The sequence below is a fragment of the Amblyomma maculatum genome, chromosome 9 (assembly GCF_055883805.1).
Source record: "Amblyomma maculatum isolate TAMU_Amacu chromosome 9, ASM5588380v1, whole genome shotgun sequence".
Classification (NCBI taxonomy): domain Eukaryota; kingdom Metazoa; phylum Arthropoda; class Arachnida; order Ixodida; family Ixodidae; genus Amblyomma; species Amblyomma maculatum.
In genome coordinates this window covers 4656480-4681354 of record NC_139352.1, presented here as the reverse complement: position 1 = coordinate 4681354, position 24875 = coordinate 4656480, and the positions used below count along the sequence as shown (strand labels likewise).

The following is a 24875-nucleotide window of genomic DNA, read 5'->3' as shown; positions in this document are numbered from 1 at the left end:
TTCTCGAATGAGTGCTTATTTTCTGTTTCGCGCAAGAGTCTATACAAGGAATTGATAGCAATGCTTTTTCCGCCACTATTGTATCGTTCTTTATACCTTGGTCTTAAAGGTCATGATGGGCTAAAGAGGGTGCGCAAAATTCCTCCTTGCACGAAAACAATTTTTTTTTTTTAAATACACACCGAAGCTCTACCTGTTAACCCATGACTCTATAGGAAAAATGTTTTTGTATATTCTGTAAACTGCCGTATGTGTGATGTGCCTGAAACAATTGAGCACTGTTTCATTAATTGCAAAGACGCAATCCTCTTTTGGGACGTGCTGCAAAGAACTCTAAAGAGAGACTTTGTTCTAAATTCGTACAGTGTGCGGTATCTTGCTGTTACACAATCTGGTTACGAACCATTATGTGATGTGATGTTTTTAATTCTTAACCGAAGCAAAACTAGCCGAGCCACAAGGTGGCGGTATGACAACGGTAACACTATTAAATTACCTCCACCGTAATCATTTCCGGTCTTCAGTGAGTGTATGTAACCTTTAGGTTGCGTTCATACACACCTCTCGGTTATAATCGCCGTTTACCCCGCTGAGAGGCAAACCGGTGAGGAGAAAGAAGTTGCGAGACCCTACCGTTGAGGAAGCGGAATTACGCGCGGCCGATACGATGTTGTAAAAGAAAAGGCAAATGTCACTCCCGTCAGCGCAGAGTGTTCACGATTATCCAGTATGAATTAACTGCGTGAGAGACACAAAGGCAGGACGTACAGGGTCGTTCGTTTGCTCTTAGGGGGAACACACGAGCGAATGGCAACCGTCTTGGGACCCCCACTGCGCCCCATCTGCCTGGCCAAGGAGCATAACGACGAACAATGCGAAGCACCACGCCTAAGCCCATCTCTGCTTGTTCCACATTACCTCTATGTATGACCGTGTCGGGCGTAAATGGGCTTTGAAGACAACGGCGACCTCATCGCGTGTTCGCCTTAAGAATAGATTGCCTCGTACAAAGGAAGAGAACAGACGCAAACCTATCAGTGAACTTAGAGGAACGGTGTCGTTCTGTCGCCCACTTATAGTCTACCTCTCGCACCATGTAATGGGCGTAACCTGAGACATTCCCGAGTCAAAGTGAGATGGGGAAGCTCACTAATCGCACATAAGTGCGTGAATTGGCCGTCTGCGCAGGTATTCCCTATGTAATTCTTCACGGACATTCAAGCTTGGAAGTTCACTGGCTGCAGCAATGTGGTCTATGAAGATTACCTAGGTACTAGAGACACGCCACTAGCTTTATGGATGCCTGGAAGATGAAGAAGGCACTCTTTGCATAGTTTGGTTTGGTTTGTGGGGTTTAACTTCCCAAAGCAACTCAAGCTATGAGAGACGCCGTAGTGGAGGACTCCGGAAATTTCGACCACCTCGGGTTCTTTAACGTGCACTGACATCGCACAGAACACGGGCGCCTTGCTTTTTGCCTCCATCGAAAAGCTACCGCCGAGGCCGGGATTCGATCCCGCGTCCTTGGGCACAGTAGTCGAGCGCCGTAACCACTGCGTCACCCCGGCGGGGTACACTTTGCATGGTGGCTTGTGCTAATCTTCTAGTAAAATCATAAGTGGCTATCATTGCACGTCAAAGCAGTAAACGCTGCGGGATGTGGTCAAGGGTTGCATGCAACTTACAACACGATCCAGCAACGATCCAATACTACGAAACGGTGGTGACGTGCTTTCATAACAACACGGTTGGAGTTTAGTTTTAATGGCATCCGACGATGTTGATTCCCCATCGCTTTTGCACGTACCGAGTTCTCTGGCCCAAATAGTCCTTGCGTGGTAGGCTTTAACGTCATTTGTCCTCTTGGCGGCTTAAGCTGCCAAAACACGATGACAAACAGCCGTATTTCATGTGACTTTTTCCTCCCATGTACGGAACTTCCTCCTTTCTGCGAAAACGGCCCGCGAGCCGATAAAGGTCTTCGGACATGCGCCATCAGCCGATATCTATACAATCGATAGCTTATACGACGCAACATGTGTGCGGATCCCATGTTGCCGCCTACGTCGCAGCTTCAGAACAGTTCGTCGACTGCTCCAAACTCGATTGAAAAGCGACAGGACATAACAAGACGCTCATACTTTTCGAAATCCAAACAGTCGGTGTCGCTACAAGAGCGCAAGTCGTTTCAACAACCTCAACCTCCTTAAGGCATTGCCAACTTTATTTTCTGGCTGAGCTTTTTTTCTTGGTAAGGGGGCGAAACGCGGAGCAAGATTTGAAGTTGGGCGACATAATGTTCGTATAAAATGTTTCCAGTAATGAAAGCCTGGTGTGACGCCTTTATTTTATCACAAATTCACATTCGTTTCCTGGAGCATTTCAACGATAACGAGGGGGGTGGGGTATACGAATTAATAGAATGCAATAGAAATTAGAATACTATAGGAGGCCACACAATATCAACCAATGAAAACACAAAAAGATAAAACATAGTGATAGCCCAAATAATATATATGTGCACTATATTGCGCACTATAGACGTAATGATACGGTACATCGCAACAGCAGTGATCGCCGCACCGAAACCGGGTGAGCAGCTCGCCATGCTGCCACCACACGGGCGCGAGGACATAAGGCGGAACCGGCGAACCGTACGAAAGAATCAAACACAGTGGCGGGGCAGGGAAAGTGCGAAAAATGAAAGAAGTGATGACAGAAACTGCGCACACCGACGACTGTTGGCTTTCCACAGTCCTGGCACCAACACACGCAAGCACTCTGCGCGCATTAACGAATCCCCACATAAAGACTCGAATAAGCGACGCGTTTGACGTACAAACAAACGTGAACCGGTTGCACTCTGTCTGGGCGATTGTTAGCTAGAGCGTTTGGGCGCCTGCAGCGAAGTTTGTTTGCACCCAGGTACAAGAGTGGTGACAATAAGTCCAAACAACGGCGCGCATAGGCGCCAAGCTGTTCTCATTTCTCATCCCCCATGTAATACCCTTTCAATGGGGCCTTTGAGGTTGTAATAAATAAATAAATAATTTTCTTGTTATCGTGATTTTACGTACGCATGTATTCCTGCTGTGGGGGAATCTATAGGTGCAGCACTGACTAGACCACTATACTTGTCAGTAAAATTTGCTCGCTGACTCCCGGTCGCCATCACAACACTAAGTTTCCGATGGGAAAATGAGCACTTGAGAGCTCACCCCCCCTTTTCCGCTCCGTAGTAAGTAGTGTGCAGAAAAACGTATTAGCTACTAGCGTCATCAGTGATTCACCAGTAGCGCACTCTCTGTAACTCAACGGAAATATTTCTGGTGCGAAACACCAATTCCGAGTTTCAGAGAGTACAGAATTATTGTCTCACGCTTGATGTTTGGCAAAATATATCACGTCACCTTATATCAAAATTGTGACATATGCTGTTCCTTGCGCAGCGTTTGGTCATGTCATTTCGGTTTCCATTTAGCATCCACCTGCTATTCAAGTTGGAGGCTATAGTTCTTCGTGGGGAATCGAACCCACTACATATGTTCCTCCAATTGTATGCCGTTCATTGTAAGTGTAGGTACCCACTGAAAAGTGTGGCCGAGACAGAGCCTTTCCTTCCCCGAAAGCTAAACAAACTGAAAACGCTTAAACTGCGGCAATTTTATTTTGCGTGTAAGAGAAAGCGGAGGCGTGCGCTGAGAAATCTCACTTATAAAATGTTCCTTGCGTTCGCGGATCGCACACCTGGTTCAGGCGGCCATGGGAAACCAAAAGACATAACAAAAAATTTAAAATTCCGTCAGTAAAGTTTTGTTTAGCAGCATGCAGCATATGGCCGCACAAACTAGAAGTGCTGGTCCAGATTTTTCCATTTTGATCTTTTTTCTCCCTAGTCTCGTCTCCTATAAACAGAGGCGGATGAAGAACGGGGAAGAGCGAAAAGTAGTCACAGGAAGCAAAAATATGCTGAAACTTTTTCTTTCTTTTTTTCCAAAAAGAAGAGTCCCAGTCCGGCCGATAAACCCACCCCTGTCTTTATTGCAGGCACTGCGCAAGCCAATACAGACCGAACATGCACAGTCGCGAGTTGGCATGCAGAAGCCATGGCGTCCACCACGGAAGACATTCGTGCCTTTGCAAACAAGCAAAATAAAAGAAAAAAAAAAACGGTATAGACATCCGCATGTTTGGGCGGTTCAGCGGTTGGGGGAAGCAAGGGTCGCATGAGCGGCGATGGGGCTGCAGAATAGTTTCAAAGAAACACTTGCACGCACGCTCCACTGATTGCTCGACGTCTTCTGTGTTTGTGCGCCTGTGCCAAGTTCTCAGAGAGAGTTCTTCCTCCCCGGACGGGGAAGACTGAGTAGAAACGGCGTCGACGATTTCCCCTTTGTTACCCGAGAGGTCTTTTATCTTTGCAAACAGCGGATGCACCGAATGCGCTCCGCTCGGCCGCGTCCGTCGGCCTTTGATCGCTTGTTTAGCCCATATGAACCCGTATGTCAAAGGTTCGAGTCCATATTATAGCTACAAAGGCTCGCGCTTTTTTCTTTTTTCAGAATTTTGCAAAATACAAACCGTTTCTCTCGCTTGGAGATCTCCCACAGAGGCTAATAAATGAGAACTTCTAGACTCACGTGCGCTGGCACAGCCCCACGAAGACACGGTGTAGCGATAACCTTTTTTTTTTTGTTACATTAGATCTGAGACGATTACGTCTGGTTATGAACAGCACAAACACGCACCAAAAGTTCTGTCGTGTCTTTGCGGGTCCAATTAGGTATAAACGTGAAATGCGCTGCAGGAAAGCTGCCGCACATTCAACGAAGCCTCGTATAGATGGCAGCCAGGCTCAAAGTATTGCCAAGTCCTCTGGGCTGGCAGCCGCCTTCACAGATGTCTCTTCATCAAACAGGGCCCCATAACTGTTTTCGAGCCTTGACTAGCCGATGTCATTAGCCACTTCTCTTACAGCAAAACAATCGGTCGCTGAAGTTGGCATTCAAAGTGTAGAACTAGGGGATTCTGAATGTGGAGACAAGGGATGGAATCCGTAGCTCGAGAGACAGCTGGTCAGAACACCATGTCATACCGCCACGAAAGGCATCGCATTTCATCAACCTCATCAGCCGGACTATACTCACTGCAGGGCCTCTCCCATATTCCTCCAATTAACCTGGACCTGTGCATCGCGTTTAAGTCGGCGCAACTTTGATTCCTACAGTGTCCAGGCACGCAGATCAAATCTTTCGCGAAGACATAAGTAAAGCCGGCACATTGAGCTGGGAATTCTCTTCAAGCAGCGTCCGATAACTTTCCTTGATTTCTCGCAGTTATTGACGCCAGATCTAAACAGAGAAGGCGAGGTGCGTGATTGGCCTTTAGCCAGTTTATATATTAGTGGGATGGAAAAACCGACTTGGGTCAAATTTCTTAGCGTAAGCACGTACGTCAAATATCAAAGCGCTTGTACTCCTTGTAGTCAACAGGATAACAGGTCCCTGCAAACGCAAAACCCCATTTCTTGGTGACCACTCAGTTTCTCCCGAATGTCTTACGCCGCACGGACTTGAGCTAGGTTAATTCGGGAGTCGCATTTATCCTTACCTCTAGAAAGGAAGGTTGCATAAATAGTTCATCCCCTATAGCTGGGAGCATTGTTCCCATAATTTTCAGGTCAGTCGCGGCGGTTAAATTATTTTAACGTCACTTCCACTTCCGGTGTATCCGGAAGGAACCAAGTGTGTTCGTGATGTGGCGTTTCACATAATTCTGGAGAGATGCAGCATTTACCTAAATTGTCCAAGACGACTCACGCTACCTAAGTGGGCTCCGAAAAATAACATTACCGCAAAATCAGCCTCGTCCTCTAGTGGGCATTCTCGCTGACGTGTGCGACCAGAATCGCATCATACGGATGTCACGACGTCACGCGGACCTCCATCTTTTCTGTGAAAGGGAGAGTACTTCCCAGAACACTTTCAGTGTCTTCAGCGCACTCCCTTCCCCACTCTGAGAGCGAGCGGCGGAAGGTGACGGACTGTCGGACATGCAAAGATGATAGCCGACAAAGAAACAAATAAAGAGCACGTCGGAGAATGTGACCGAAACATTCAGCAAGTGCAGATCACTCTATTCGATTTCATCACTTCGTCCATCAATCTACGGCCCGCGGACCGATCAACTTCCCGGATTAAAAGAGCGAGCCCCCTACTGAGCACGTGCGCAGGAAAAGGCGGGGAGGGCGGGTACTTGTCTCACCGCACGCGTATCGCTCGTGTCTAGAAAGAAAGCGCAGCCCGGAGCCGATCGCCGCGGGGGCGCCCATGTGCAGCGGTCTTCCTAGGCGGTGCACCGCTCTATGTCGAAACGTCCGAGGGCCAGCGAAAGTCCTCCGCACGCGTCGTCGTGCGCCGTTGCGTTCGCTGGACGGAGGGGAGAAATACAAAAAGATGCACAAGGGGTGGGGAGGGAGAGAAAGGTGAGGTCCGCTGCACTTTCTTCGGAGGGTGGCAAGGGGAGATACCGTCGCGGTTGCTGCTGGACGGGTTACCGCTCGCCCGCTCGAAGGGAGGAAAGGCGGCGCCAGTGAAAGTACCACCGCCGCCAAAGCACCGAACTGGGTCAGCGAGACGTCAGGCTGTTGCCGCCGCGCCGCAGCCGCTGGAAGACGCCGACGACCAGACCAGATCGGCCGCGCGCTCGCTGCCGACGCCGCCGTCGCTGCTGTCTGTGTGTTCGGTAGAGCCAAGAGAGAGCGCGCGTGCGCGCTATAGGAGAAAGCACGACCTCGGAGTACCGTAGCGCGCGCCGGCGGGAGCAGCAGCGAGTCGCGGCGGGAGGGACGATAGTGCGCGGTCCAACTGCCTAGTGTGCTGCCACCGCCGCCACGACCTCGTAGTGGTTTCGGTCTTCGTCGCAGCCGCCGCGATGGGTGCTGAGCACCGCAGCAGTGCCCGCTGGATAATATGATTGCCCGGAGCGGATTGCACGCGCACGGAGCCGTCGGCACGGAGCACCACCAGCGACCACTGGGACCGCAGCCGCCGCCGCTTACGCGGTGCCATCCGGGGTGAGTTGCAGCAACGTGGTTTGTACTACGAGTAAAGAAACGCTCTCAGCGGTCTCAAACGCCGACTGTTGGGTGACATGTCTCCGCCGTATCGAAGCCCCACTGCGGTCACAGGCATGAGATGTCTGCGCGTACACGGCTACTCGAACCTCGGAGAATACGTCAGCTGCCCTGGGCTCAGCACGGCTGTTGCACAAAATACTTCCGGCGGCCTTCTCCCTTTCCAGGAAGAAGTTCAAAATGGAAAGGAGAAGGGCAGTAATATCGGTTGATTGCACTGAACAGTTTCCAATAAACACCACTGGTAGCTCCTCTCATGCAGAGCCATCCTTTAGTAAAGAGCGCACTTCATTAGGCGGGGTGAAGGGAGTGGAGAGTCGAGACGACGGATCCTATCGAGTGCTTCATTTTGTCTTTTATTGATATCGTTCACAACCTAACCTGTGTCTTTAAAGGGTCTTAAGGGTATTTAAAGGGTCTTTAAAATGGACAGACAATGAAAACCTGAGGATGAACATTTCTCTTTTTTTTTTTTTTCTTTTCGCTTCGCCATGATCGCAACAGGACAACAGTGGAATGTTAAAACAGCGACTGGTGATAAAACATCGCTTTGCGTTCCTGGGCTTTCCTTTCAATATTATTTGTTACCTAAGGCATTTTCGCCATTGAAACAAGCCTGGCATGCCACTGTACGATTGCCAGGACGCCGGTATTTTACGTAGTTTCCAGTTTTGCGCTCTATCGACATAATAGGCGATCTCAAGTTTCCATGACTGACAACAGGACAACAGTGGAATGTTAAAACAGCGACTGGTGATAAAACATCGCTTTGCGTTCCTGGGCTTTCCTTTCAATATTATTTGTTACCTAAGGCATTTTCGCCATTGAAACAAGCCTGGCATGCCACTGTACGATTGCCAGGACGCCGGTATTTTACGTAGTTTCCAGTTTTGCGCTCTATCGACATAATAGGCGATCTCAAGTTTCCATGACTGAAATCACATTTAGATAGATACTTCGAATGAACAAAGATAAAACACTTATGAGCTTCTCGTCAGCGAACATTTTTACCGTGTAACCACTGAATCACGAGCATTTGGCCTCAAACATGGCAATACTGGACACTGCAGTGTCATTCCCAGGAACAGTACTTCTTGAAAAGCGATTATTTTCGCTATGCAGAACCCTCGTGACTATTATGAACTGTAAGTTCAATATGCGTCCAAGTGAGCGGAGTACCTAATGAGTTAATTTCGTGCTTATTTTCGATCTCCATACTCCTTCGTAAATTTAACTTTGAGTAGACAGACTAAAGCAGAAGCTTCGATTACATCAGAAGAGGTTTAGAAGAGCGCAGGGTGTTTGCTTTTTCTTTATTTTGTTAGTGGTGTATCGGATGGCGCGCACGGACGAGTGTGCTCTAGTGCTTTGAAGGTATGGAGCTAATAGGACTTTACAAAAGGAAACTGTTCTTCTTTGCACTTCGGTTTTCCTCTACATATGTCACTTCCGTTTTGGCGTGCTGGTGAGCCAAGCTTCTGCTCATTTAGGTAGCGGAGCTAGTTTGATTTCACATTTCGTTGGAAGGAATGTAGAAACAAAAATCTGTAATCTTGCCATAAGGAATAGTTAGCCGTGCGTGCAGCATACAATTGAGGAGGTCGTCTGTCACAGGCTTGATGTACACTGTCTGCCACAGTAAAGTCGCCGTACTGCATCTGCTATAGAGGGGGATTTCACACTTAAACAGGGGCTACTATTTTAGAAATGCTGAGTGCTTGAACCACATGTAGGCCGGAAAGTTAGCACAACAATTAAGCCAGTAGCGTGTTACACGTATGGAATTATAGGTTTAATGTTTTCAGCTAAGCTGATGCAATGAAGTCCACTGCTCTTGAAACCGGAACTATGTTCGACCAAGTCCGACGTTTAACCTTACCACGTGTGCCAGTGGTTTGTCTTGCACAAATTACGTAGCTGCCCCTTCAAAGCCCAAGGCTCTCTTATTTTTGACATTTCATTGGCTGCAAAATTGTATTCACGCGAATAATTTGACGCGACGTAATTTGAACTTTTCTCATACTTCAAGGCAGATTTGGAAATTTTCTTTTCATGTTCGTGTTCCTTCAAAGATTGACCACTTTTAATTTGTTCACTTTGACTCGAAGCATGTAGTTCACCCAGCAAAGGCGTCAATCTTAGCCTCCTATAATCATCGATTGATCCAACCGCCAAAGAGCCGAAGCCTGCGCAGTCACTCTCCCTTCGATAATTGAGTGAAGTGTATATCGACCGAAACTGCGACACACATCAACCTTTATTTCACCGCTAAGCTAGGTAAGCTAATAAAACACGCGGAAACACTCCCGTAACGTACTGCGTACCGCTAGCCTCACGAGTGTTTGCTAGACAGTGCTTCTTAGTCCACTGGACAGGTGCGTCTCTCCTTGCTCGAGCAAACACACGTACCCACCTACCCTCTCTACCAGTACAGGCGGAATCGACGACGTAAGATAGGCTCGGCCCTTCGCTTGCCAATGTAAAGTGGCGCGTAACTTGCTTCCCCAAAAAGCAAACATCTGAATAGCCGCTTGTCGGGCTCGCAAAAGCCGCCGTTCCGGCGATCCCGCGCCTGGCCGCTGCGGAATGAGTGGAAGGACGGTCGGTCGCTCGTCCAGCTTCCGCACTTGGCTGCTTGCGTAGACGTCGCGTTCGCCACACATCGCTTGCTCGAGGCGACGGGGAGATTAGGGAGAGCGTACATACGTATATGTTTTAGCGGAGAGCTCTTCGAGCGCGCCATCCGCAAATCTGACGAGACACGGAGCGCGCGAAAGGGAATTCTTCTCCGAGTGCCAGCGACGATGTAAGCCCGCTCCTCTCCAGCGACACGGCATTTTCAGAAAGAAAAGGAGAGGAGCAGCAGAGAAGACTGCGAAGAACGCCACTGGTAGCGAAGACGACAGAAGCGTCCCCTGCGCGCGCGTTGTCACGTAAATGTTCACGCGTCTTGTCAGCCCTCACGCCCCTCGTCGCCGTCTTCTCGTCTTTCTCGGCGAAAATAGCTCCTGTGTCGGAAGCGCGCCGACTGCGAGCACACCGCTTTCCGACACGCTCTCACGCTCTCCGCAATTTTTTTTAAGTGCTTTTTTTATCTCTCTCGTGCTCACACGGTTTTAAAGAAAGAGTGCAACGAAAGAAAAAGAGCGAAAAAGAAAAAAGAGAAGGGAAACAGGACCTTTCCTAACTTTAAGTTCCTGGACGGAAAGAAAAAGGCCGAATAAGTTTCGCTTTTCTTTTTATTTTTGTCCTTCCGGCTGCTGCGATTGGCGAAGTTGTTTCTGCTCGCATAACGTTGGCTCCCAAGTCCGTCTCAGTGGCTGCGAGTTGTTTTACGAAACAGAAGACTGCGGAAATATCAACAGGTCAGCGGAAAACGGTGCGCTTCGACGGAAGCTAGCATAGAATCGCGCGAGCGCGGTTTTGTAGCGTTGCTAGCGATATTTCGATGGAGGAGAGAACAGGAAATCGGGACCTGCGATTTGTATAGCTGCACGAACGTACCGATGAGTGTGAGTTCAGTCCCCCCTCCCCCCTTTTTCTTTTTTTTTTTCAGACACGAACCATTTCCCGATGAACAGGTAAAAGAGACAGTCGCATTAGTCGTCGCAATTGCGTGCGTTGTTCCCGGCAGGAAGATGGTTATTTCTGGAGGACCACAGATGGCGAAAGCGAAACCATAATCATAGCGTAAGGCTGTAGATTTCACTTCTCATGCCCGATAGTTGCTCGAAAGGAAGAGTAGTTTGTTATCCAATATCACAATGCATTAGCACTAAAAATGCCTTCTCGAAATAAAAACTTCTGTCTGGCGTAATGCTGTCTGCTTGTCACCTACCCCCTAATGCGCTTGGCAGGGGGCAAGGTAGATATACTAAAATCCTCGTCTCCACCTGTGTGGGAGAGGAGGGAGAGATCGGACGACGGCACCCATGGTAAAGATCACCCACAAAAAACGCGATTAAATAGATGACTGTGTACAATCGATAATAGTTACTAACCACTACGAATGACGCGAACAAAAATGTAAATGACTTTTTTAAGCTTCAGCTAAGCTAAGATGAGCAAGGAACATTTAACGAGGAAAGGAATACATTGTAAAGTATACAAGAAAATAGGTAAAGAAGGTGAGAACTATTAGGAAGGCAATCAAAAACCAAGGAGGAAGCCTAACGTAGACTCATCGCCATCACATAGGGATGATTACACACGACCAAACTTTTTCGTACCATAGACAAATCGAATTTCGGTTTACAAAATATAACCATGCACAGTGCAGTCGACGCAGCGATAGGAGCTGCTTTGGGCTAGCGGGCTGACAGTACAGATACAGTGGTAATCGACAAGCTATCTATGTTGTTGAGGTTACCTGCGGCCCCGCCGGGGTGGCACAGTTGTTACGGCGCTCAGCTACTGTGCCGTGCCCAAGGATGCGGGATCGAATCCCAGCCTCGACGGCCGTTTTTCGGTGGAGGCGAAAAGCAAGGCGCCCGTGTGCTGTGCGATATCAGTGCAAGTTAAAGAACCGCAGGTGGTCGAGGTTTCCGGAGCCCTCCACTGCGGCGTCCTTCATAGCCTGAGTCACTTTGGGACGTTAAACCACACAAACCAAAGCTTACCTCCGCATACAAATCAGCGATTTGAAGTTATAAGACCATTGAATATCTTCTCTATAGTTCTCTTCACTAATGCGCCTTCTATAAACTAGTTTATACCAGCCTTCATTTCCGTTCCAGAATAAGTGATCTATGAACTATCCTTGGACATTCTTAAATTTGTATATATGCAGCGTACAGAAGAAAGTTGTAGGAAGAGTGTTCGGCCATAAATCTACAGACAGCCTATCGACCGTATACTGACAGAGGTATATACACACAGCCCTTAGACTGCCTGAAGAAATTTCTGTACGGACTAGAGTTCATAACATGCACTGAACCCTCAGAATTCTCAATTGCAATCTCAATCGCAATGCAGCGTAGCGACGATAACCCCTTCTGGGTGACTGTGTGGAATTCTAGAAAAGGCGAGAGTGAGGGCTGCGGAGACTCAGTGGTGGGCAGATTAGGTAGAAAAATTTGCGGGGATAAAACTGGCTCACAGGAGGCCCGCGGGAGAAGCCTTGCAATGGGCGCATAGTTGGGTTGATGGCAGCCATGATGTGCACCACCCGCCATGGCCGCCCTTCATCAAACTCGCCATCTTAGAGATAGAGAAGCAAAACAAAATATCCGAATGGACAAGCGGCAACGCTAGGATAATCCGTGAACTGGAGTTGCATGGAGAGCAATATGAACTGCCTGATATACCCTATAATGTCTTATTCGCGTTATGTAGATGCAGCATCCCGCACAGAGAAGAGCACAGAAGGGTTGGGAAATGGTCGGATTGGACCGGACTCGAAAAATGGGGCTCAGGGGCCGATTTGGTTGTTGCGTTCTGTTCAGAATGATATGCCCTGTTGACTACTATAGCAGGAAAGAGGAGGTACGTGGTGAGAGCTCTGAAAATCATAATCGTCAGTCAAGTAATTAAGCGCTGCTAGTTAACCGTTGCATATAACACTAATTGGCGCAGTATCATCTGAATAGCGAGTTTGGTTACAGAGCGTTTGACCTGTCGGTAAGAATCAAATATATGTGATACCCACTTTCCTGTTTTCGCGACATACATTTGACTTCGGATTAACGGGTCCATTTTACACTTGTTTCCATTTCTTTGTTGTTATCATTTACCTTCGAAGTTGTAGCGCAGAAGCATTGCATGAGCGCATCACTTTTACTGATGCGCGTCGTCGCTTATGGAACTTTAACCTCTGGGCGACTTTGTTCTGAAAGCACGGGAGCAGGCAGTTAAAAAGACTCAAATAATTAATACTTCGCAGAGTCGGTTAATTACTAATAAGGTACGGACTTACGCGAAGAAGACTGGACACAACGAACAAACATGTATAGAGCGTTCTGCGCATGTCGCATGTTTTTGTTCGTTTCGTCTTGTCTGGATCCCGTAAGTGCGCACATACTTTATTATTTTTAAAGACCTTTCTTTACGTGGAAATAGCTGGTCGAGCATTCATTCTTTAATTCTGGCAATGGTCAGTACTAGCCTGTCGCGATATCCCTATGCACCTTACATGGGTACCGGTATATATCGCATCTAAAGGCGGCCGCACCTAAGATGTAGCAATAATTATACTTAATCATTCAAGAGACTGGTCTCTCTAAGCGTACGTGGTAGACTCGTAAAATAAAGCAGTCTTAATAACAAAAACAGCAGATGTCCAGAAGTTTTTGTTGTTGTGGCTGTAGGAAGAAGGAAAAGAAAATGCACGGGCCTGCTACTGGCTCTGTAGCTGAGCCACCTCCGCTGCCTCGTGCAGACAGAAGAGAGAACAGAGAAGAAATAAAAGAAAGAGGGAGAGAAAGACGCGCACCGCAACAACAGCCGTCGTCAACCACCGAAGCGGTGGCGGGTGCAATGACGGCCTACAACAGGTAAAAAATTTGGTGGCAGGCTAGCCCCCGCCGCAAGCGGCGGTGGCCCACCTGTCCCAGCCCCATCAGGGGAGTACCATCAGTGTCCAAAAATGGGAACGCCAGCGAATTTGCTTTGATTTCGCTACCACGATTAAGCGGGCTAAGTGCAACACAGATCAAACAATTTGCCCTATCGCAAGAAACAACAGCATCGATATAAGGGTCAAAACGCAGCCCGACGGATGCCGCCCGTGCCGCGATAATCAAAAACCGTCTAGTCGATGCCTTTAAAGTCCATGTTTCAAGACGCGGAAGTCATTTATCAGAGATAAGACAGTGCCATGGCCGTTAATGCTGCCCGCTCACACCCTGATTCGTTGCAAAAGGGAAGGCAGACTACAATGTGCTCTGGTCATCTCTTTTCCTCCAGCAGCAGCTCATTCACCAAGCTGAAGCCGTAACATTAGTGCCCAGACAAGGCAGGATTGCTGTGTATACGCTGCTGATAAGCGCGAAATGTCAGTATACGCACAGCCGACGCATGCGAACCCGTCATTCAGTCTGAACGCAAAAAAAAATAAAGGCATCTTTCTTCTCCTTTCGTGACCTATTACCTTTCGCCGCTTCGAGTGGCGGCGGCGCTGTTGTCGTGCCCTCTAATACCCTCTCCCTCTCCTCTTTGTAGCGCGAGATTTGTTTTCGTTTGTGAATGCGCGCATGCCCGACTCAATGAGAGCGTGTGTGTTTGGTCTCTTTCCTCCTCCGGGCATACGCTTCCGTAGTGGAGGCGCCCTTCCTTTCTCGAGAGCTTCATCGCGAACTCATTTCAGGAAGCGGACCGCTTTCGGGACACTTAGAACTCGAGACCCGGGCAATGACACTCTTTATTGGCGGCGGGGAAGAGAAACTTTGAGACGCTGCTGATGCCGCCTTCTGAAAGAGCGGCATTTTTTCAGTGGGCGTGGCTTTTGACAGATGGTCGTCAAGGTGCCTTCTTGTACGTGGAGTGGTTAACTCGAAAGCTGCAAATAAGACAAACTCAGATTTACGGAGCTGGAAAAGGACGTTTAAACTTATGTGGCCACTAGAAAGAGCACTCGACCACGGTTGATTTACCGTTTACGAAACAGCCCACTATCCTTCTCCATTTAGAAGGAGCTTCATTTCATCCAATAGTGATCAGTTAGAATCGATTGATTATAAACGCATTTAGAAGCGGGGTGTGAAGATATGTAGAACTGCTCTCTCTCTCTCTCACTCACATACTCTGTATGTATATGCGTTGCTCTGATACGCAGGGTGGCTTGGTCGAAGGTCCACTTAAACGGCATCGTTCACTGAGGCATACACTGAGGCATTCAGATCCTGTTTCGCGGGTTTTGACACGGGTCTTTTCATCAGTTATCACCCCAGCTTACTATAACTGGTCTGCCATTCGCGGCTTTACCTTCAACGAGAAACGCCAGCTGAGCGATATGAAACTCCGAGCTTCACCACCTATTATATAGGCTCAGACTGCAGCCGATATCTTTTTGGAGACACCCGACCTCACGTTCAGGCATCGCGGAACGCCTTAAGGATGAGCCACAGAGCGAACGCGGACGTCGGAAAGGGGCTTTCGAGGTCACTTCCCATATTTAAATAAGAATGGCTCATTCCTTTTTCCTCAGTCGTTTATACGCGTTCCTATATCGAGCGGCCTTGTTGGCTCGGGGAGTAATGTAACGGAGAAGAAGCGGTCAGGAAAAGAGCGACGTCCAGTCGCGTCTTCTCCGCCTTCAGTGCGAGAACCGCCTTGTTTATTTGCGAACGCGTCCAGTTCCCCGGGAGAGCGCACTCCCTCTGCCCAGGGAAATGCTCGCCCCGGTGCGGAAACCTGTTCGAAAGTGACGGCGCCTGCCGCGTTCCTGAAGCACCGCCAGGTAGCCCGCGCTCTTGACGTCGCCAGAAGAATGTGTTCGCTGTTAAAACTGGTTCTACGCGTAGGCTTCCGTCTCTATGTAAAGCCGTGCATAGCTGCAGATGCATGCAAACCAGCTGTAAGCAGAACGGGGGCTGCGCATTTATAGCGGCGATTCCAGAGACGGAGAAGCAGCGGTAACATGGCCACTGCCTTGGTATCACCCTACGTCCCCGAGAACCGCCGCGTAGTGTTGCTTGTTGGTCTCGTGCTTCCCCCGCCGCATGCCCCTGCTTTTCGTTCGTCATTCGCCCCTTGCTCGCCCTTATTCCTGACTTCTTCCGTCGTCTTGTTCTTATTCACTATACTTAGCCTAATGAATGCCGCCAGAGTGCCAACTAGCCCAATGACACGCCATGACGCTGTGCTTAAACGGACCGTGCTCGTGGGGACAACTAGCAGTCACCGGTGGGCCCCTTTTAATATTATAATGGTCTATAGACTTCTTATCAACTCCTGCCAGTCTATCGATCCACTGCTTTCGTCTATAGATTATCTATAGGTTATAGCATATAGCCGTTTTCTTTAGACGATTTATAGACTATCCATTCACTAAGGTCTAACAACTTCCATTACCTTTCGTCTATAGACATTCTGTGGACTACCTGTAAGTAGTCTTAAATTTATTTATAGACAGTCTATAAATTTACAGGTAATCTATAAGCCTTATTGACAGGATGAAAAAACTGTAAGTACCATTCTTGTTGTCTGACCGGCTTCTGCCACTGGCTTAACATCTTGATGACTTTGGTCCCTTGCTCAGTAATGCTACTTCTAGCTTCCACCATCCTGCCCAAGCGTTTTCAAAGACGCAACAGCCTAACGTGAAGTGAAGTAAGCAAAGAACAATACCTAAAAACGGACGTGTGAATAAAGTGAACAAGGAAGCATGCGGTACGCTTCGCGCTGGCACGAGGAAAGAAAAGTGACGAAATAAAGTAAACAGAAAAAATAAATAAACAACGAAATAAGGGCAGGCGAGATTTCAGCCACTGAGCGGCACATTTTCGGCGCGGCAGTATTAAGCTCTACTGCTGCGATGGAAATATGACACCTCTCGATGCAGTTCTATCGAGCCGGCTAAAACAGGTTTACTTTTTTTACGGGCAGGCCAAGGTTAGTGCCCACACACACAAAAATAAAACTGAATAATTGGGCCTGCCTCAGTACAGTCCTCTCACCAGAGTGCACTTCTCCATCAACCACAGGCCTTATAACGTTATGAGATTCTTAGCGCGATTTTTAATTGTGATGGAAACAGATGAGTTCAAGTTTAAGAAGCAACTGCTTTGTCTCCTCTGAGTTATTGGTCAGGCACATCATGCATCGTAAGATGCTGTTTGTGCAACAAGGAACACGGAAAGCATCGGTAACTATAGGCTAGGGGAAAGCTGTTCGATGTGCCAAGTTTGTCATCTCATTTAAAATTTGGTTAGTCGCTAGCCTGTTCTGGCACGCTGGAGAGAATTTGGTGCAAGTGCGTTATGTTGGGGACGGCTTGGACGGCTAGGTGTTGAAAGTGACGAGGCGAAAGGCGAAAGGATAATAAAATAATGATATTCCATATAACATTGGATCTGTGGCATCCAGGTTATACTGCGCTAACAGACACTGATAGTAGAAAGGAAATGAACAAGACGCGCGCCGCCTGTAGACTTTTGTTCTGTTCGTCTGCTAGCGTAGTGATCTCTATTTCAAAGATGCAGATGCGCTAAACTGCGCAGCTTGCCGCTCTAATACACTAAAATTGGCCCGCGCCGCTTCGCCACACAAACCATGCATGGGACACGTAGTGAGTGCGGCAAAGGTTCACTAGCTGCATCTCATATACTTCGGGGGGTGAGGGGGTGGGGTTGCAGACTATTTTGCATGTGGGCTTCTAACACACTAGCCACTGACACAGCGAGCCCACAAAATTGATAATGCATTCTAGTATACATTCCTGTTTGTTCGAAGGGCTGTCGTCTGCACAGCGAGAACACTGCAGACGTGAGATGTACTATTGAAAAAAGTTCCTTAAACAGCCTCACCGCAATGAGCTTTGCGTGCGCTACAGTGTCACCAGACTCTGTTTGCTACATTTTGCTATTCAGTAATGAGCCGAGAGGTTTGCATACAAGGAAGCCTGCGGTGCAAACGCACCTGCTGAAAGGAGCGGTCCGCGGCTATGAAGACGGCCGATATGGCGTCGCCGCAGACGGGGACATCGCTCAGGCAACGGGTGGAAGGGGGTGGGGGGGGGGGGGGGGGGGGGTCACTCGTGCGTGGACGAGCTACAACAGCGGTGGCGGAGGCAGTATTATACGCCTCACCGACCATGTGGGCTGTGCTGGCAGGGGGACGCCCGCCCGCCGCTAGCCGCGCTCTCTTCTGGACAGATATCTCGCTCCGAGTCGCCAATGAATGACAATGACTCGTTGACTGAAGCGACGCCGTGCACGTAGTATGCATACCAGGTTTGAATCGGCGCTTCAGTCAGGGCACAGAGCCCGTGGTGCGTGGAACCGCACTGCCTGCATTGCAGATGAGTGCCATGTCTTTGTCTTAAGGATGGCCATAGTACAAATTAGAGGAAGGGCGGGATATTTCGAGTGTGGTTTTTAGCGAGGTGCTCAAAAAGAAAACGAGTCGGTCTTGTTGTATACTAGGGTCAAAGTTCATCGGGTGCAGCACTATATTTCCGATATGCTCCCAGAAGTGATCTTGATTGACTGGTCGCGTTACTCGGGTCCGCTTACATGGCGTGTCCTATATCCTGAATGGCCAACCGGATGGTTGGTATATATGTATGTCTTCAATGGGGGGAAAAAAAATTGCGCACTCTTGAGATAGGGATAACGAAAGAAAGGACGACGCAACGACATAGCGCTGTGTCGTCCTTTCTTTCGTTTTCCCTGTCTCACGAGAGCGCTGTTTTTTTCCCAAGATGAACTACCAACTAACCTGTTCTACCATTGCATGTCTTCATTGGCCCGACTTCATGGGTGAAACGTAGACTGGCGGCGGCTTATGCAGGTATGCCTATATTTAAGCAGACCATGGTTACCTTGAGCATGTTGCTGTCCCGCAAACTGACTCTTGATGGTGATGGCAATGCTTTCTTTTTTTGTTGCAAAAGCGAAGTATAGGTGAGAGTGGTGGCCACATAGTGCACCATTCTGGCCAAATCCAGCTGTGGCGAGGAAGTGAGCTGCCCACTCTGCATGGCCAATGCCATTGACACGCGGTTTGATTTTTTATCCGCTGCAAAACTGCGCCGCTCTATAGGATTCCAACCACAGTTCCCTTGCGCGCGGAGCGGTTGCTCTGCCTCTACGCTGTCTTAGCATCGTTAAGCGCAGAACCGCATTAATCGGGGAAATATGGGGGAGGCCCATGCCTTGCACTGGGCATAGTGTCAGTGTCGTGATAGCTGAAGTGTAAAATCTATATTGTGGGCTTTGATGTTCAGATGTAGCACACGGGCTATTAGAGACCGTTGTGCAGGACTCCAAACTAATTTCGGATTTGTACCATGCGCTGGGATTGCACATCCCAAGGACGGCTCTTGCACTTCGTCTCCGTCGAAATGCTGCCGCCGAGTAGCCGCGTCGAACCCATGACCTTGGGATCATCAGCCGAACACCGGAGTCACTGAGCCCCCGCCGTGGGTAGGTACAAGTGAATATGTCATGTGCGCAACAAACGAAATGGGCTTCGTCTGGCGTTCGTATAACGGTGGAGACGTTCTGATGCCCTCTTTCGATTACTTCGATTTTGTTTCTGTTTTTTTTTTTTTTTTTTTTTTTTGTAACAGTCCGACCCCCTCTTTGGTTCACCTAGATGCCCGTGTGGGTGAGTCACATGGGCATCGGCGGCCATCCGTGGTTGTTGGTGGTCGCTGAGCCTTCGTGCTATGATTCGTGCAAGTCGCAATGCGTCGTGTAACAACGTATATATATATATATATATATATATATATATATATATATATATATATATATATATATATATATACACGACGCTGAGAGTGGATGCTGCACAGCTCCTGAAGTCTTTGCGCCGCGTTCCGCCCATCGCAGCGCCAGTTACATTAAATACATTCCCGTAACTATATATATATATATATATATATATATATATATATATATATATATATATATATATATATATATATATATATATATATACATACATACATACGCCACGTAACAGGTTAACTATAAGGTTCATATTACTGGCTGGCATGATGTTAATTTTACCGTCGTCAACACCACCGTCCTCAAGCACAGGCTTCTTCCAAAGCTTTTACTGTTGTCATTGAATTGAAATGTTAATAAAGATAACTTCCAACTGGTCCTTGGTGCACGCAGAATTTGTTTTCTCTGTGTAGCTGCAAGTAAGTGGTGTGTGCTGGCGTTCTATTCCAAGGTCTTCCGTTGTTGTCCTTCCTTTCGTAACCAGCCGCTGCGTTCTACACGGCGCTCACAAAACATAAACATTTATGCTTCGACTGGTGTTGCTGCCGTTCAGAAACGGCGGACTTTCTTCATCTTTCCTTTACTGTAATCCCAAGCGCTACGCTACTGTGATGCAACGTTTCCCCCAACCCCCGGCGCTGTGCTTCAGCAGTCAGTACAAGGCTGCCGTTCTGACGTAACGTTATTATCCCGCGCTCGCACTTCTGCCACTCTCTGTCACACGCAAAGCAGTCATGCTGCCTTCGGGGCACATCTAGCGCCTGCAGCAGCACGCAGAACTAATGCAGGATAGTGTATGGCTGCGGCCGCTGCTGGTGCGGAGTCGGCGAACCAAGAATCGACTCTGGGGAGAGATTGCCACACTTCGACGCTTCTTCGCGCGCCAGTGCGAATACTGCGAGTGGGGGCAAAAAAAAAAAAAAAAAAGAAAGAGAAAACATCGTTGGCCTTCTGCCGCGCTCCGCAGGCTTAACCCATTTCCTCGAGAGTGAGTCTCACCAAATATGACGCCATAAACACGCTTTCAAAATGCGGCGAGGTCGCCAAAAACTACTTCGCGAGTCAACCGAGCGAAACCGAGGAGCGAACGTGATGAAGGCAAGCAGAGGGGGAAATTTTTTAATCGCGTGTCTCATTCGATGCGAATACGAAAGGCGCGTATGCATTCGAAGCCACGGATCGTTGGATCAATTTACTTCCGTTCAGTTTTGCGTGTGCGAGGAGGAAATATCTAATTTAAAAGAGCAGAGGTAGCTCGCTTGCACGTCGCCATATCTGCAGGGGTTAACATCACCGAGTCCGAATACTTGCGGTTCTCGCTAAGGAGCTTTTAGTCATTTCCACTATGTCGGAAGAGCCGGAATGGTGATGACGTGTTCGTGTTTATAGATAACGTTCGGTAATTCGGGGAGGTGAATGAATATTTCACTGAAGCAGAAGTAAATGCTCTGGTGCAATAAAACAATGAAGAATAATTGTCTGTGTGCGTACCGCCAAATAAAAGCATAGCTGTTTTTTTTTTTCTGTCAAAGCCCTCGTGCTTTCTCTGCTCTCGAGGATGAATATAAATAATTTAATTAGCCTCTGACATCCATTTAAGTGTCCATATAATGTGTTTGCGGTCGTAATGCGACGTTTACGACATCTACAATAATGTGGTTTGAAACTGCGAGTAACGCACGCGTTGAGAGGAACGAATGTTCCGGCCACGACTGGCCTAGCCTTTATTTTGAGTATAGCATACGTAAAGGGCGCTTTTTCCGACGCAAAACAAGCACATTTTTGAGTAATCAATATAGCCATGCTAGACACAAAACGTAGGGCCAGGTTCAGTCCTGGTACCTGGCCTGTAAACGGATGCTTCTTCAACTACGTTCTCGTATGATTAAGCATGTTTTGAGAGTGACAGTGCATGGGCTGTAGCATTGTCAGCACAAGAGGGTGGGTCAAGTTTATCCACATTGTAGTTTGCTGACTGGCTGAGACGTCTAAAGCTCAGCTGAACACGTGGCCGGAGGTGGATATACAGTTATGCCCGTAGATAATTTCCTTGCAGCTTGCACTTTGTAGCGCCACGGTTGGGGACAAATTTGAATGACGAATGCCTTTTGCCAGGTATTGCCGCGCTTTTTTCAGGCAGACTGATGCTTCCAGCCAGACCCTGATTTCAGACAGGGTCTGAAGTAAACGAGCTCGGTTATCTCAATTGTTGTGATGTACGCTCTGTTTGCGATGAAGAAGTTGGTTGGTTGGTTTGTGGGGTTTAACGTCCCAAAGCGACTCAGGCTGTGAGAGACGCCGTTGTAGAGGTCTCCGCAAATTTTGACCACCTGGGGTTCTTTAACCTGCACTGATATCGCACAGCACACGGGTGCCTTGCTTTTCGCCTCCATCGAAAAGCGGCTGCCGAGACCGGGATTCGATCCCGCACTTCTTTGGGAACAGTAGCCGAGCGCCGTAACCACTGCACCACCTCGGCGGGGTCGATGAAGTTTCTGATGCGTCAGTGGGGTGCCATTGTCTCAGGCTTTGTGACAAGGTCGGCAGGAAAGTTCTAATTTCCCATATATCAACAACTCTGCAGGGGGAACATGCTCCTATAGTTGAGCTGGGGCGGTAGTTGAGGAAGACCAAAGACAGATCGGCGCCATGGTTGTATGAGTTGATCAGCATGGACTAAATGGTCTGTATAGTTCGCTCCACTTATCTCGTGGACCTCAAATAGAGTGGTGATGCCTGGTAAGGAATGATGTCCCATTCTTGAGGGAATGTTCTGAACCGTTTCGAGTTAAATAGTGGTACTGCATCATAAACGAGACATTGGGAATTTACAAGCCATATTTGCACGATATGCCAAGTGCGCTTTCTCAAGGTCATCAGCTTGGTGAGCGGCCGGATGACAAAGCTTTGACCATAGCAAACAGAGCTGTGACATCCATTCCAATCCTTCTGTAAAAATATGGCATTGCCACAGAGTGATCACAAAGGCAACGTGGTCGTCCGTGTTCAATGTATTTGGTTAGTTGCCGCAAGGCTGGGTCCCGATTTACTGCTTTTTAAATCTACTGGGTACGTGATGGTTAAACAATGCTTGGCACGAATATTTGTTGGTCGTTGTCTACAGCTTCAAACGTAAATTAATTGTTTAAGGATCGCGAGAGCGCATCAACCACACTCAGCATCATCCCTGGTACATACGCTAGTGTAGTGCTCTAGCACTGAATCCGCAAGCGAATGCTTTTGCAGTCTTGGGGACATTTTTCTTGCGTCTTTTATTTGTAGAGGAACAAATGTTTTGAGGTCCGTTTCGCTGTTAGAGAGTGGCCGAATGTGAAATAATGGAACCGCTCGAGTGGAAACTCCACAGCTAGTAGCTCTTTTTCTTATGCGCATAATCCTGCAGGAGAGGCGTAAGAGCTTCAGAATCATACGTGATTGGCCTGCCGTCCTGTAACAGGATCAATCCCAAACTATACGAGCGGATGTTTGTTGAGACTGTGATTGGCTTGGACTGGTCAACGTAACGCAATATAGGCGCTATTTGGAGCATCCGTTTGATGAGGCTGAACGTTTCTATTTTTAGCCTTTCTGGTGCAATGTTACGTCTGTCTTGATAAGCTCACGCAGAGGGCTCGTAGTTGTCGAACAGTTAGGGGTAAACTTCGTCAGATACGAAGGCTGATCAAAACGTTTTGTAACTCGCGTTTTAAGAAAACTACCCGGTCCTTGAAAAGAAATTAAGTTTCAACATAACTTTAACACTGATGCACTTTTACTATTTTCCTGGAAGGCTTGTGATACCCCGAAAAAACTTTCTTCCTGGTTATCAAACCACTACACTGTGGCAGATTGAAGTGAGTTCATGTCGTGTAATATTGTACTTTTGATGCGTTTCTTCAGGTTTTGAAATCACGAGGGCCCTGACCGGTAATGAAGGGTGGATGTCTTAGCTCTTCGAAACCCCGTTATCGAATGCCGGCATATGCAACGCGCGAGACTTGGAAACGGAGTAATTGTCGTGCATGAGTAAAAAGCCTTTCACCACTGATTCCCGTCGTTTCTCCGCATCATGCAGCCTTAGGAGAAAGTTGGAATATTATTTCCCCTTTCATGACCCTCCTTATTCTCATAGGCAGGATCCGCGTCCCCCCTCCCCTCCCCTCCCCCCATAAAAAATAAAATAACTATCAGCATCATTTACTTCCCTGTGCTCATGGGTTCGATACTTTTGAGATGATACCACCTAACTATTGGCAGCTGTTTTGTTTCTCGGTCCCGTACGGTAAAATAAAGTCTCATTCCCAGTCACAAGACGGAAAAAAAATTCCATTGCTTCAATTGCAAAGACTCTCTTGATGAATGCGTGTGATAGTTGTCGATCTTGCACAGAGAGGTCTGGTGGCGCCTACAGAGCCGATTCATTGGAAATTTCAGGAATGCAATGGCTGTTGATGAAACTACTTCCACAAGGTACGTCAAGTTCGGTGCCACCCTTTGGACACTAGTTTGTAAATTTTTCAAGAAATAGCCCTTATTTGATATCCAAAATTCAAATCGGTTCAAGTACTGAACCGTTCTGGCCATAGATCGTCTTGCACGTCTACAAATCCGCGTTTAAAGTCTTTGAACCCAGAAGTTACTGCAGCCTATGACGGGAAAAAACTGTCATACAATTCCACCATTCTATTCAGACTATTTTTGTTTTTTGAAGAACTTCCTTCTTTCGACAAATCTTCATCAAACTCCGATAATCAAGTTCGGAGTCATGGTAAAACTCCATCTTTAACTGTCTGACGAGAGACCAGAAGTCTTGATATTAAGAATGCTTAGCACGACCTAAACAAGAGGTACAAAGAGATAACTGTCAGACGTTCGATCATCACTCGAGATGCAAACGTTTTTGATCTTTTGATCTCTCCTCGTAGGTCACCACTCAGAATAATATTTGCAGTTCTGACTTGTTTGGTGGAAGACGTGACATTGATCACTCTTTCCTCGTCAAGGGCTGGAGCTAATACGTCTGAACCCTTACAAAAATAGATATTGAATTTCTGTTACGCACGTAATGTGTTTTTGATGAGTCATCAACCACTCAAAGGGGATTCAAGATTAGATGTGTTTTAACGTCAGATCCGCAACAGACTTTCCTTTGAGATCACACAAGAAGTTTTGTGCTTGGAAACCGCAACAGTATTTTTGGGTAGGAGCTAATGTGGAAATACATTGACTTTCTCAAATGAGGAAAAGTATACATCCCTAAGTGAATATATATTCTTTCCTAGTTAACTGCACACTTTCAGAGCCCTATGTTTGCATTTCTGTTTAGCATATGTAGGATGTTGCCTAAG

At 47.7% G+C, this 24875-nt stretch overlaps 1 protein-coding gene across 1 annotated transcript in view; it reads left to right on the top strand.

Annotated features, from left to right (window-relative positions):
• The first annotated feature begins 6394 nt into the window (after positions 1-6394).
• The window catches only part of LOC146178135 (A disintegrin and metalloproteinase with thrombospondin motifs like), a 164771-nt gene continuing 146290 nt past the window's right edge, over positions 6395-24875 (top strand). Inside the window, exon 1 of the mRNA XM_084577961.1 lies at positions 6395-7075. The gene's annotated coding sequence lies outside the window, so the exon portion shown is untranslated. The remainder of the gene's footprint in view (positions 7076-24875) is intronic.